The sequence below is a fragment of the Triticum aestivum genome, chromosome 6D (assembly GCF_018294505.1).
Source record: "Triticum aestivum cultivar Chinese Spring chromosome 6D, IWGSC CS RefSeq v2.1, whole genome shotgun sequence".
Lineage (NCBI taxonomy): Eukaryota > Viridiplantae > Streptophyta > Magnoliopsida > Poales > Poaceae > Triticum > Triticum aestivum.
The window spans coordinates 266,449,591-266,463,196 of record NC_057811.1 but is presented as its reverse complement, the minus strand read 5'-3'; positions in this window follow the sequence as shown (position 1 = coordinate 266,463,196).

Here is a 13,606-nt window from a genome sequence, read left to right as displayed (position 1 = left end):
CCGGTACGTTACCGATAGCACCCAAAACTTTTTCGGTGACCAAAACAGGACTTCCCATATATAAATCTTTACCTCCGGACCATTCCGGAACTCCTAGTGACATCCGGGATCTCATTCGGGACTCCGGACAACATTCGGTAACCACGTATATCTATTCCCTATAACCCTAGCGTCATCGAACCTTAAGTGTGTAGACCCTACGGGTTCGGGAACCATGCAGACATGACCGAGACGTTCTCCGGTCAATAACCAACAGCGGGATCTGGATACCCATGTTGGTTCCCACATGTTCCACGATGATCTCATCGGATGAACCACGATGTCGGGGATTCAATCAATCCCGTATACAATTCCCTTTGTCAATCGGTATGTTACTTGCCCGAGATTCGATCGTCGGTATCCCGATACCTTGTTCAATCTCGTTACCGGCAAGTCTCTTTACTCGTTCCATAACACATCATCCCGTGATCAACTCCTTGGTCACATTGTGCACATTATGATGATGTCCTACCGAGTGGGCCCAGAGATACCTCTCCGTTTACACGGAGTGACAAATCCCAATCTCGATTCGTGCCAACCCAACAGACACTTTCGGAGATACCTGTAGTGCACCTTTATAGCCACCCAGTTACGTTGTGACGTTTGGTACACCCAAAGCATTCCTACGGTATCCGGGAGTTGCACAATCTCATGGTCTAAGGAACTGATACTTAACATTAGAAAAGCTCTTAGCAAACGAACTACACGATCTTGTGCTAGGCTTAGGATTGGGTCTTGTCCATCACATCATTCTCCTAATGATGTGATCCCGTTATCAACGACATCCAATGTCCATGGTCAGGAAACCGTAACCATCTGTTGACCAACGAGCTAGTCAACTAGAGGCTTACTAGGGACATGGTGTTGTCTATATATCCACACATGTATCTGAGTTTCCTATCAATACAATTCTAGCATGGATAATAAACGATTATCATGAACAAGGAAATATAATAATAACCAATTTATTATTGCCTCTAGGGCATATTTCCAACAGTCTCACGCTTGCACTAGAGTCAATAATCCAGTTCACATCACCATGTGATTAACACTCACAGGTCATATCACCATGTGACCAACATCCAAAGAGTTTACTAGAGTCAACAATCTAGTTCACATCACTATGCGATTAACACTCAATGAGTTCTGGTTTGATCATGTTATGCATGTGAGAGAGGTTATTAGTCAACGGGTCTGAACCTTTCAGATCCGTGTGTGCTTTACGAATATCTATGTCATCTTGTGGATGCTACCACGTGCTACTTGGAGCCATTTCAAATAACTGCTCTACTATACAAATCTGGTTTACTACTCAGAGTCATCCGGATTAGTGTCAAAGTTCGCATCGAGGTAACCCTTTACGACGAACTCCTTTTCACCTCCATAATCGAGAAAATTCCTTAGTCCACTACATACTAAGGATAAGTTCGACCGCTATTATGTGATCCATTCCCGGATCACTATTGTACCCCTTGACCAACTCATGGCAAGGCACACTTCATGTGCGGTACACAACTTAGCATACTGTAGAGCCTACGTCTAAAGCATAGGGGACGACCTTCGTCCTTTCTCTCTCTTCTGCTGTGGTCAGGTCTTGAGTCTTACTCAATACTCACACCTTGTAACACAGCCAAGAACTCCTTCTTTGCTGATCTATTTTGAACTCTTTCAAAATCATGTCAAGGTGTGCGTTCTTGGAAAGTATCATCAGGCGTCTTGATCTATCTCTATAGATCTTGATGCCCAATATGTAAGCAGCTTTATCCAGGTCTTCCTTTGAAAAACTCCTTTCAAACAACCCTTTATGCTTTCCAGAAATTCTACATCATTTCGGATCAACAATATGTCATTCACATATACTTATCAGAAATGTTGTAGCGCTCCCACTCACTTTATTGTAAATACAAGTTTCTAACAAACTTTGTATAAACCCAAAAAATTTGATCACTCCATCAAAGCGTATATTCTGACTCCAAGATGCTTGCTCTAATCCATGGAAGGATCGCTGGAGCTAGCATACCTTTCAGCATCCTTAGGATCGACAAAACCTTTCTGATTGTATCACATACAACCTTTCCTTACGAAAAACTGGTAAGGAAACTTGTTTTGACATCCATCTGCCAGATTTCATAAATGCAGCTAATGCTAACATGATTCCGACGGACTTAAGCATCGCTACGGATGAGAAAAATCTCATCGTAGTCAACTCCTTGAACTTGTGAAAATACTCTTTGCCACAAGTCGAGCTTCATAGACGGTAACCTTACCGTCCACGTCCGTCTTCTTCTTAAAGATCCATTTATCTCAATGGCTTGCCGATCATCGGGCAAGTTCACCAAAGTCCATGCTTTGTTCTGAAACATGGATCCTATCTCGGATTTCATGGCTTCTAACCATTTGTCGGAATATGGGCCCACCATCGCTTCTCCATAGCTCGTAGGTTCATTGTTGTCTAGCAACATGACTTCCAAGACAGGATCACGCATTACTCTGAAGTAGTACGCATCCTCGTCGTCCTATGAGGTTTGGTAGTGACTTGATCCAAAGTTTCATGATCACTATCATAAGCTTCCACTTCAATTGGTGTAGGTGCCACAGGAACAACTTCCTGTGCCCTGCTACACACTAGTTGAAGTGACGGTTCAATAACCTTATCAAGTCTCCACCATCCTCCCACTCAATTCTTTTCGAGAGAAACTTTTCCTCGAGAAAGGACCCGTTTCTAGAAGCAATTACTTTTGCTTCCAGATCTGAAATAGGAGGTATACCCAACTATTTTGGGTATTCTATGAAGATGCATTTATCCGCTTTGGGTTCGAGCTTATCAGCCTGAAACTTTTTCACATAAGCGTCGCAGCCCCAAACTTTTAAGAAACGACAGCTTAGGTTTCTCTAAACCATAGTTCATACGGTGTCGTCTTAACGGAATTGCGTGGTGCCCTATTTAAAGTGAATGCGGTTGTCTCTAATGCCTAACCCATAAATGATAGTTGTAATTCGATAAGAGACATCATGGTATGCACCATATCCAATAGGGTGCAGTTATGATGTTCGGACACACCATCACACTATGGTGTTCCAGGCGGTATTAATTGTGAAACACTTTCCACAATGTCTTAATTGTGTGCCAAACTCGTAACTCAGATATCTCTATGATCATATCATAGACATTTTATCCTCTTGTCACGACGATCTTCAACTTCACTCTGAAATTACTTGAACCTTTCAATAATTCAGACTTGTGTTTCATCAAGTAAATCTCAGCATCTACTCAAATCATCTGTGAAGTAAGAACGTATCGATATCCACTGCGTGCCTCAGCACTCATTGGACTGCACACATCAAATGTATTACTTCCAACAAGTTGCTCTCTTGTTCCATCTTACTGAAAATGAGGCCTTTCAGTCATCTTGCCCATGTGGTATGATTTGCATGTCTCAAGTGATTCAAAATCAAGTGAGTCCAAACGATCCATCTGCATGGAGTTTCTTCATGCATATATACCAATAGACATGGTTCGCATGTCTCAATCTTTTCAAAAACGAGTGAGTCCAAAGATCCATCTACATGGAGCTTCTTCATGCATTCTATACCAATATGACTCAAATGGCAGTGCCACAAGTATGTGGTACTATCATTACTATTTTATATCTTTTGGCACGAACATGTGTATCACTGCGATCGAGATTCATTTTAGGTGCAAGACCATTGAAGGTATTATTCAAATAAACAGAGTAACCATTATTCTCCTTAAATGAATAACTGTATTGCGATAAAGATAATCCAATCATGTTTATGCTCAACGCAAACACCAAATAACAATTATTTAGGTTTAACACCAATCTCGATGGTAGAGGGAGCATGCGACGCTTGATCACATCAACCTTGGAAACACTTCCAACACATATCGTCATCTCACCTTTAGCTAGTCTCCGTTTACACCGCAACTTTTATTTCGAGTTACTAACACTTAGCAACCGAACCGGTATCTAATACCCTGGTGCTGCTAGGAGTACTAGTAAAGTACACATTCATATAATGTATATCCAATATACTTCTGTCGACCTTGCCTGCCTTCTCATCTACCAAGTATCTAGGGTAGTTCTGCTTCAGTGACCGTTCCCCTCATTACAGGAGCACTTAGTCTTGGGTTTGGGTTTAACCTTGGGATTCTTCACTAGAGCAGCAAATGATTTGCTGTTTCATGAAGTATCCCTTCTTCCCTTGCCCTTCTTAAAACTAGTGGTTTTACTAACCATCAACAATTGATGCTCCTATTTGATTTCTACTTTGGCGGTGTCAAACATCGCGAATAGCTCAAGAATCATCATATCTATCCCTGATATGTTATAGTTCATCATGAAGCTCTAATAGCTTGGTGGCAATGACTATGGAGAACCATCACTATCTCATCTGGAAGATTAACTCCCACTCGATTCAAGCGATTGTGGCACTCAGACAATCTGAGCACATGCTCAACGATTGAGCTTTTCTCCCTTAGTCTGCAGGCTTAAGAAACTTGTCAGAGGTCTCATACCTCTTGACGTGCGCACTAGTCTGAAATCCCAATTTCAGTCTTCGGAACATCTCATATGTTCTGCGACGTTTCAAAAACGTCTCTCGTGCCACAATTCTAAACCGTTAGCATTACGCACTGAACTATCACGTAGTCATCAAAACGTGTATGTCGGATGTTTCACAACATCCACAGACGACGCTGAGGTTCAGCACACCGAGCGGTGCATTAAGGACATAAGCCTTCTGTGCAGCAATGAGGACAATCCTCAGTTTACGGACCCAGTCCGCATAATTGCTACTATCGACTTTCAACTAAATTTTCTCTAGGAACATCTCTTAAACAATAGAGCTATGACATAATTTGCAAAGACCTTTTGACTATGTTCATGATAATGAAGTTCATCTGATTAATGAACTCCCACTCAGATAGACATCCCTCTAGTCATCTAAGTGATACATGATCCGAGTCAAACTAGGCCGTGTCCGATCATCACGTGAGACGGACTAGTCATCATCGGTGAACATCTCCATGTTGATCGCATCTACTATACGACTCATGTTCGACCTTTCGCTCTCTTGTGTTCCGAGGCCATGTCTGTACATAATAGGCTCGTCAAGTCAACCTAAGTGTTTCGCATGTGTTCCGAGGCCATGTCTGTACATGCTAGGCTCGTCAACACCCGTTGTATTCGAACGTTAGAATCTATCACACCCGATCATCACGTGGTGCTTCGAAACAACGAACCTTCGCAAAGGTGCACAGTTAGGGGGAACACGTCTCTTGAAATTTTAGTGAGGGATCATCTTATTTATGCTACCGTCGTTCTAAGCAAATAAGATGTAAACATGACAAACATCACATGCAAATCATAAAGTGACGTGATATGGCCAATATCATCTTGCGCCTTTGATCTCCATCTTCGAGGCGCGCCATGATCACCTTCGTCACCGGCATGACACCATGATCTCCATCATCATGATCTCCATCACCGTGTCTTCATGAAGTTGTCTCGCCAACTATTACTTCTACTACTATGGCTAACGGTTAGCAATAAAGTAAAGTAATTACATGGCGTTTTCATTGACACGCAGGTCATACAATAAATTAAGACAACTCCTATGGCTCCTGCCGGTTGTCATACTCATCGACATGCAAGTCGTGATTCCTATTACAAGAACATGATCAATCTCATACATCACATATATCATTCATCACATCCTTTTGGCCATATCACATCACATAGCATACCCTGCAAAAACAAGTTAGACGTCCTCTAATTGTTGTTGCATGTTTTACGTGGCTGCTATGGGATTCTAGCAAGAACGTTTCTTACCTACGCAAAAGCCACAACGTGATATGCCAATTTCTATTTACCCTTCATAAGGACCCTTTTCATCGAATCCGATCCGACTAAAGTGGGAGAGACAGACACCCGCTAGCCACCTTATGCAACTAGTGCATGTCAGTCGGTGGAACCTGTCTCACGTAAGTGTACGTGTAAGGTCGGTCCGGGCCGCTTCATCCCACGATGCCGCCGAATCAAGATAAGACTAGTAACGGCAAGTAAATTGACAAAATCGACGCCCACAACTACTTTGTGTTCTACTCGTGCATACACGCATAGACCTAGCTCATGATGCCACTGTTGGGGAACGTAGCAGAAATTCAAAATTTTCTACGCATCACCAGGATCAATCTATGGAGTAATCTAGCAACGAAGGGAAGGGGAGTGCATCTACATACCATTGTAGATCGCGATGCGGAAGCGTTGCAAGAACGCGGATGAAGGAGTCGTACTCGTAGCGATTCAGATCGCGGTTGATTCCGATCTAAGCGCCGAACCACGGCGCCTCCGCGTTCAACACACGTGCAGCCCGGTGACGTCTCCTACGCCTTGATCCAGCAAGGAGAGAGGGAGAGGTTGGGGAAGACTCCGTCCAGCAGCAGCACGACGGCGTGGTGGTGATGGAGGAGCGTGTCAATCATGCAGGGCTTCGCCAAGCACCGCGGGAGAGGAGGAGGGAGAGGGGTAGGGCTGCGCCAAGAGAGAGATGTTCTCATGTGTATGGCAGCCCCAAAACCCCCACTATATATAGGGGAGGGGGAGGGGCTGCGCCCCCATCTAGGGTTCCCCCCCCAAGGGGTGCGGCCAGCCCTAGATCCATCTAGGGGGCGGCCAAGGGGGGAGAGAGGGGGGGCGCACCACTAGGTGGGCCTTAGGCCCATCTGAGCCTAGGGTTTCCCCCTTCCCCCCTTCCTGCGCCCTGGGCCCCTTGTGGGAGGCGCACCAGCCCACCTAGGGGCTGGTCCCTTCCCACACTTGGCCCACGCAGCCCTCTGGGGCCGGTGGCCCCACCTAGTGGACCCCCGGGACCCTCCCGGTGGTCCCGGTACGTTACCGATAGCACCCGAAACTTTTCCGGTGACCAAAACAGGACTTCCCATATATAAATCTTTACCTCCGGACCATTCCGGAACTCCTCGTGACGTCCGGGATCTCATCGGGACTCCGAACAACATTCGGTAACCACGTATATCTATTCCCTATAACCCTAGCGTCATCGAACCTTAAGTGTGTAGACCCTACGGGTTCGGGAACCATGCAGACATGACCGAGACGTTCTCCGGTCAATAACCAACAGCGGGATCTGGATACCCATGTTGGCTCCCACATGTTCCACGATGATCTCATCGGATGAACCACGATGTCGGGGATTCAATCAATCCCGTATACAATTCCCTTTGTCAATCGGTATGTTACTTGCCCGAGATTCGATCGTCGGTATCCCGATACCTTGTTCAATCTCGTTACCGGCAAGTCTCTTTACTCGTTCCGTAACACATCATCCCGTGATCAACTCCTTGGTCACATTGTGCACATTATGATGATGTCCTACCGAGTGGGCCCAGAGATACCTCTCCGTTTACACGGAGTGACAAATCCCAGTCTCGATTCGTGCCAACCCAACAGACACTTTCGGAGATACCTGTAGTGCACCTTTATAGCCACCCAGTTACGTTGTGACGTTTGGTACACCCAAAGCATTCCTACGGTATCCGGGAGTTGCACAATCTCATGGTCTAAGGAAATGATACTTGACATTAGAAAAGCTCTTAGCAAACGAACTACACGATCTTGTGCTAGGCTTAGGATTGGGTCTTGTCCATCACATCATTCTCCTAATGATGTGATCCCGTTATCAACGACATCCAATGTCCATGGTCAGGAAACCGTAACCATCTATTGATCAACGAGCTAGTCAACTAGAGGCTTACTAGGGACATGGTGTTGTCTATATATCCACACATGTATCTGAGTTTCCTATCAATACAATTCTAGCATGGATAATAAACGATTATCATGAACAAGGAAATATAATAATAACCAATTTATTATTGCCTCTAGGGCATATTTCCAACAATGGTGCGGCACCAAGACGGCGCCTCTGAAGCCACGGCGGCATTAGCAGATGACCAGGCTCCACAAGATCGCGCTCCTGAGACTGCGTGGCCCCGATGGGCAACCAAGCTCCTGAGGTCCCCTGGCCTCAGGAGGCGTCCCAACCTCTGGAGACCTCGGACTCCACCGACGCTCCGACCCTCGTCGAGCACCCGGTGTACTTCGTCACGGTGTTACGGGACGCAAGGGCACACTATCCCATGCCATAGAAGCTTCTACTCGCACTCCTCGTGGCCTCACGCAAGTTGCGTCACTACTTCCAAGGCCACCCCATCAAGGTCGTCTCGGCGTACCCGCTGGAGAGGGTACTCCGGAGCCCCAATGCTGCGGGGAGGGTGCCGAATGGAACATCGAGTTGCAGGCATTCCAGCTGGAGTTCAGCAACACCAGGGTCATCAAGGGAGCCGCACTCGCCGACTTCATGGCGGAATGGACCGACGCTCCAAGGCCCGAAGCGGGCGAGGACCGATCTCTCTCGCCAGGAAGCGAAGCACGAGACGGCTGAGTCATGTACTTCGACGGCGCTTTCGCACGCCAGGGCGCGAGGGCTGGTGCCGTGCTCATCTCGCCCACCCAAGACAAACTCTACTACGCCGTGCAGCTCTGGTTCCAGCGAGGCAAGAAGGTCTCCAACAACATCGCGGAATACGAAGGATTGATCGCCGGCCTCAAGGCTGCGGTGGCCTTGGGAGTGAAGTGCCTCACCATCAAGGGCGACTCTCAGCTCCTCGTCGACTTTTCCAACAAAGTGTACGAGCCAAAGGACGAGCACATGGAGGCGTACCTCGCAGAGGTACGCAAAATGGAGAAGCAATTCTTGGGCCTGGAACTGCAGCATGTGCCCCGCGACACAAACAAGGAAGCCGACAATATCACCAAAAGGGCGTCAAAGCATGAGCCCCAAGAGCCCGGTCTCTTCGAGGAGCGACTCTTCAAGCCCTCAGCGGCCCCTCCGGCGGCGGAGCCTGCGCCGCCTCATGAGGAACTTCCCCCGCCGCCAGCCTCGGGAGCCCCTGCCCGCGGTCCGACCTCAGGAGCACGCCTGCTCCTAGCACTCGAGCCCTAGGAGGGGAGCTGGACCTAAGAGTTCAGGGCATAATTGATGCAAGGAACACTGCCAGAGAAGGAGGAGGATCCGGAGCGCGTGGCCCAGCTGGCTACAACGTACTGCATTCAGGATGGTGAGCTATACCGGAAGCGACCGAATGACGTTTCCTTGCGATGCATCTCCAGGAAGCAGGGGTGCGAACTGCTAGCTGACATACACGGTGGGGACTACGGGCATCATTCGTCGTCGGGTACCTTGGTGGGTAAGGCGTTCCACAGCGGATTCTACTGGCCCACGGCACTCAACGACGCAACCGAGCTGGTGAGATCCTGCGAGGCATGCCAGTTCCACGCCAAGCAAATCCACCAGCCCGCTAGGGGCCTCCATACTATCCCACTCTCGTGGCCGTTTGCGGTTTGGGGGCTGGATATCCTGGGTCCATTCCCTCGAGTGCCTGGGGGCTACCGCTACCTCTACGTCTCCATCGACAAGTTCACTAAGTGGGAGGAGGTGGAAGCCATCCGCACCATCCCAGCCGGCTCTACAGTCAAGTTCAGCAAGGGCCTCGTGAGCCGGTTCGGAGTCCCTAATCGCATCATCACCGACAACGACTCGCAGTTCGCTAGGACTATCTTCAAAAAATATTGTGCTAACCTTGGAACGTAGATATGCTATGCCTTAGTGGTACACCCCAGGAGCAACGGCCAAGCCGAGCGCGCCAACGCGGAGGTCTTGAGAGGCCTCAAAACAAGGACCTTCAAGAAGAAGCTCGAGGCCTGCGGCAGAGGCTGGCACGATGAGCTCCAATCTGTGCCGTGGTCCATCCGCACCACCGCCACCAAGCCAACGGGCGAGACTCCGTTCTTCCTCGTCTACGGAGCCGAAGTGGTTCTCCCTCACGAGGTCAAACCTCATTTCGCGTGGATCTTGGCGTTTGACGAGGCACGCCAGGACACCATGCGGGGGATGGACCTCGTGCTGGGGGAGGAACACCGCCGCCAAGCCTCGCACCGTGCGGCAAGGTACCAGCAGGCGCTACGGCGGTACCACTGCCGCAGCGTCCGCTCCAGGACGCTCGAGGTCGGCGATCTCGTCCTGAGGTGGGTGCTCTCCAGGGAAGGGCTGCATAAGCTCTCACCCATGTGGGAGGGCCCATTTAGGATTGCCCGCGTCTCCAGGCCCGGCGCTGTGCGCCTGGAGACGCAGGACGGGATCCCCATCCAGAATGCCTGGAACATCTAGCACCTCCGGAAGTTCTACCCATGAAGCAAGGCCCAGTGCCTGTGAAGGTCTCTGCCAATGACACTCTCACGTAATAATGAGTGGGGCTGTACACACCCCGGAGTCTCCGGAGTGCCGCCCTCGGGCCTCGAGGGCTCCCTCCCATGTCCTAGTGGTAGCACTTAGCTCTGCGCTGGTGAGAAGACTAGACTAGGTGCTGGACGCGGCTGTTCATTTGCTTTCTATAGCTAGTTTGCAACCTTTTAGTGAAATTTGGAGTTCTTGCGTTTCTCGCTTGCTTGGTTGAGTTCCCCTCTCTTTTACTTCTTTGCTCGCTTCTTTGTCTTGCGCCAGGGAGGACGACAGTTGCCTGACGCTCTCCCTCTTGCGCCTCACGTGGGGGCTGGGCATGTGTGTGCGTGCGCTGGGTTAGCCTAAACCACGGACACACCTCTCCGAAGCGCTGCCGCTCTAGAGCTTCGGCTCCCTTGATCTTTGCGAGGCGCCCTCGATCGGGCTCGTGATTGGCGCACCCTCCTAAGTCTGTGCCCCACGGGTACCGCGACACGGTGCACTAAGCCATGATTAGCCCATGTCTGAAGGCTCGCGCAAGGAGGAACAAGGCACACGACAGATGTCCTAACAAATTTCTGCAGCTTCGCGGTGCCTCCCGAGGTCAGCGGCTCCCGAGTCGGCAGCAAGGAAACCTCACCAGATGCCAGGAGGCGCGCCCTCACGAGACGGAAACGAACCCCGAGCGTATTAAGCTAAGTTGCCCCTCCTACATCTACGTGGAGCGCGAACAGCGTCGGAACAACAAGCATAACATAATAGAATAAAGACCACAGTTCATTACACGCCCCAACAGGGCCATCTACCTTTTTTCAAAATGCAGGAAGGAGGGAAAAGTCAAACAAAAGCGGCCCGCACGACTGTGGCAGCTCATGAGGCCCGGCACCGAAGGCCTCCGGACTCAGCTCAGTCTGAGCCCCCCTCGCGCTTCACCGCCGCGCGGTGGCGGGATGACCCGCCACCGTCCTCGAAGCGGGCCCGGCGGCGAGGCGGCTGGTCGTAGCCGTCACTGTTGGTGCTCTCGCTGGCAGAGAAGCTGCCACCACTGGGCGAACCGCGACCGTCGCCAAGGGCGAGTTCGCCCTCAACCTCGTCACGGCCGTCGCCCAGGCGGAGCTCGTCGTCCCCGCCGCTGTCTTCGGGGCAGCACCTTGCGCGGCGACCATCTTCCTTGAAAACCCTCACAAAGAGGGTCGCGACGCCATCGTACTTGAAGTGGAGGGTGAAGGAAATATGCCCTAGAGGCAATAATAAAGAGTTTATTTCTATTTCCTTATATCATATTAAATGTTTATTATTCATGCTAGAATTGTATTAACCGGAAACTTAGTACATGTGTGAATACATAGACAAAATATAGTGTCCCTAGTATGCCTCTACTTGACTAGCTCGTTAATCAAAGATGGTTATGTTTCCTGACCATAGACATGTGTTGTCATTTGATGAACGGGATGACATCATTAGAGAATGATGTGATGGACAAGACCCATCCATTAGCTTAGCATAATGATCGTTTAGTTTTATTGCTATTGCTTTCATCATGACTTGTACATGTTCCTCTGACTATGAGATTATGCAACTCCCGAATACCGGAGGAACACCTTGTGTGCTATAAGACGTCACAACATAACTGGGTGATTATAAAGATGCTCTACAGATGTCTCCGAAGGTGTTTGTTGAGTTGGCATAGATCGAGATTAGGATTTGTCACTCCGTGTATCGGAGATGTATCTCTGGGCCCTCTCGGTAATGCACATCATTATAAGCCTTGCAAGCAATGTGACTAATGAGTTAGTCATAGGATGATGCATTACGAAACGAGTAACGAGACTTGCTGGTAACGAGATTGAACTAGGTATGATGATACTGACGATCGAATCTCAGGCAAGTAACATACCGATGACAAAGGGAACAACGTATGTTGATATGCGGTTTGACCGATAAAGATCTTCATAGAATATGTAGGAGACAATAAGAGCAACCAGGTTCCGCTATTGGTTATTGACTGGAGAGGTGTCTCGGTCATTTCTACATAGTTCTCGAACCCGTAGGGTCCGCACGCTTAACGTTCGATGACGATTGGTATTGTGAGTTTATGTGATTTGATGTACCGAAGGTTGTTCGGAGTCCTGGATGAGATCACGGACATGAAGAGGAGTCTCGAAATGGTCGAGACATAAAGATTGATATATTGGACCATGTTGTTCGGACACCGGAAGTGTTCCGGAGAGTTTCGGATAAAACCGGAGAGTCGGAGGGTTACCGGACCCCCCCGGGAAGTTATGGGCCTTAGTGGGCCTTAGGGCAGAGAGAGGGCAGCAGCTAGTAGGTGGCGCATGGCCCCCCAAGGGGAGTCCAAATAGGACTAGGGGAGGGGGGCGCGACCCCTCTTTCCCTCTCCCTCTCCGTCCTTCTTCTCCTAGTTGGACTAGGAAAGAGGGGAACCTATTCCTACCTGGAGTAGGATTCCCCCCTTGGGCGCGCCCCTTGTAGCCGGCTGGCCTCCTCCTCCCCTCCTTTATATACGGAGGAGGGGGCACCCCATAGACACACAAGTTGATCTTTAGCCGTGTGCGGTGCCCCCTCCACAGTTTTCCACCTCGGTCATATTGTCGTAGTGCTTAGGCGAAGCCCTACGCCAGTAACTTCATCATCACCGTCACCACGCCGTCGTGCTGACGGAACTCTCCCTCGGCCTCAGCTGGATCAAGAGTTCGAGGGACGTCACCGAGCTGAACGTGTGCAGATCACGGAGGTGTCGTGCATTTGGTACTTGATTGGTTGGATCGTGAAGACGTTCGACTACATCAACCGCGTTACTAAACGCTTCCGCTTTCGGTCTACGAGGGTACGTAGACACACTCTCCCCATTCGTTGCTATGCTTCTCCTAGATAGATCTTGCGTGTTCGTAGGTAATTTTTTTGAAATACGACGTTCCCCAACTGTGGCATCCGAGCCAGGTCTATGCGTAGATGTTATATGCACGAGTAGAACACAAAGAGTTGTGGGCGATAATAGTCATACTGCTTACCAACAACGTCTTACTTTGATCAGCAGTATTGTTGGATGAAGCGGCCCAGACCGACAGTACGTGACCATGTTCATGAGACTGGTTCTACCGGCGTGCTTTGCACACAGGTGGCTGGCGGGTGTCTGTTTCTCCAACTTTTGTTGAATCGAGTTTGACTACGCATGGTCCTTGTTGAAGGTTAAAACAGCACACTTGACGAAAAATCATTGTGGTTT